This window comes from Tachyglossus aculeatus, chromosome 10 (genome assembly GCF_015852505.1).
Source record: "Tachyglossus aculeatus isolate mTacAcu1 chromosome 10, mTacAcu1.pri, whole genome shotgun sequence".
Classification (NCBI taxonomy): Eukaryota; Metazoa; Chordata; class Mammalia; order Monotremata; family Tachyglossidae; genus Tachyglossus; species Tachyglossus aculeatus.
In genome coordinates this window covers 12,443,248-12,444,969 of record NC_052075.1, presented here as the reverse complement: position 1 = coordinate 12,444,969, position 1,722 = coordinate 12,443,248, and the positions used below count along the sequence as shown (strand labels likewise).

Below are 1,722 nucleotides of genomic sequence, written 5' to 3'. Positions count from 1 at the left end.
GGGAGTTTTCAATGACAAATGAAAGGTATTAGGGATTCATTAAACTGTAAGCCCCTTGAGAATAATAGTTGTGCCTTACTTTTAGCGAGGTCTCTCACTATAATGCTGGTGAGAAGCAATCGAGAAAGGTGTTGCCTCTTCTCAAGCAGAAACTTCTGGAATTGGAAGATCAAGAGAGAGACTCAAAAGCAGTGATAGATGCTGCAAGAGGAAAACTCTTCATCCGCTTAAGGACCATTTTGATGTACCATACCTCACCAACGAACTGGAAGATTGCCAATATTTGGTTGGGGGAATCAACCCCATTTGGATAGTACAAGACAGCAATTTAATAGTCCAGGCTAATCTATGATATGATTTTCTGAATAATCAGACACAATTTGGCCATATTTCTCTGGGTAACTTTCAGAATTGGCCAGGAAAATCCATTAAAATCACAGATGGTTACCTACTGATTTCTTTCATCGGGTTGGAGTTGATTATTTCTTTAATGAGCCATTTCCATTACCTAATGAAGGAATAATAAGCCCGTTCTTATTCAGTCATTTTATAAAGCTGTACTAATTTTAGGATTGCACTAGTTGAGTGAGGAAGCCAGTGTGAGAAATGTCTTCCAGTCCTTAGAAAAGTCTTCCAGCTTAACAGGCAGCACCAGAAGTGGTATTAGGGAGCAAACAATAATTGTTAAAAAGAAAATGGTCCTGCCTTTGGGAGTTTATAATTTGATGGGGAGATCAGGTAGAATTTTCTTCCGCTCTCAAGTCATTGTCACTTTCCCTTCCCCTCTGTTTTCTGAGATCAATAGCCTAAGTTTGTAGGAGGTGGGGAATTGCATCTCTGTATGGGGATGAGAGGTTTGCTTCCTCCTTTCGTCACGTACGGGGATGAGAGTTTCGCTTCCTCCCTTCATCACCCTGCTCTTACAACTCAATCCATCTTCAACTTGGGAAGAATAGATTTGATCATGAAATGGATGTATCATGGGAGAAATCCACATCTTGACATAATAGGGTTGACAAGAAGGGTTTAAATAGTCTGGGATAATAAATCCATGATGGATTGATTATTGTCTAGTCTCATGCTGTCGACTCGTCTCCGACCCATAGCGACACCATGGACAAATCTCTCCCAGAGTGCCCCACCTCCATCTGCAATTGCTCTGGTAGAGTGTCCATAGCGTTTTCCTGGTAAAAATAAGGAAATGGCTTACGATTGCCTCCTTTAGCATGGTAAACATGAGTCCCGTTGCCTCCCATACTGCTGCTGCCCAGCATAGGTAAATTCTGACTTGTAGCAGATTGTCTTCCACTCTCTAGCCACTGCCCAAGCTAGGAATGGAATGGATATACCTGTGCTTGACTCTCCATCCCACAGTCAAGACTGGTAGAGTACTGGAAACTCTCCAGGTGCGACTCTGAGAGGGGGCTGGATTATTAGAGGGTGATATTAGGGATTTTGGGACACTTAGCTAATGGATAGAATTTATTGAGCACCTTCTCTGAGCAGAGCACTGTACTAAGCCCTTGGGAGAATACAGCAGAATTACTAGATCTCTGTCCTCAAGGAGTTTTCAATCTGGAAGATTTTAATAGATTCACAAGTGGTCAATGATAGGTTTGAAGCAGTGTGATCTAGCAAAGAGAACATGGACCTGGTAATGAGGAGACCTGTGTTCTAACCTTGCCCCACCACCACCTGCTGCATGTCCTTAGGAGTCACTTA

The 1,722-nt window shown here is 42.5% G+C and overlaps 1 non-coding gene across 1 annotated transcript; it reads right to left on the bottom strand.

Annotated features, from left to right (window-relative positions):
* Positions 1-1,286: 1,286 nt before the first annotated feature.
* LOC119933765 lies at positions 1,287-1,424 on the bottom strand. The gene has a single exon (XR_005452638.1). It is a non-coding gene; the product is annotated as a small nucleolar RNA SNORA7 (small nucleolar RNA).
* Positions 1,425-1,722: the final 298 nt, after the last annotated feature.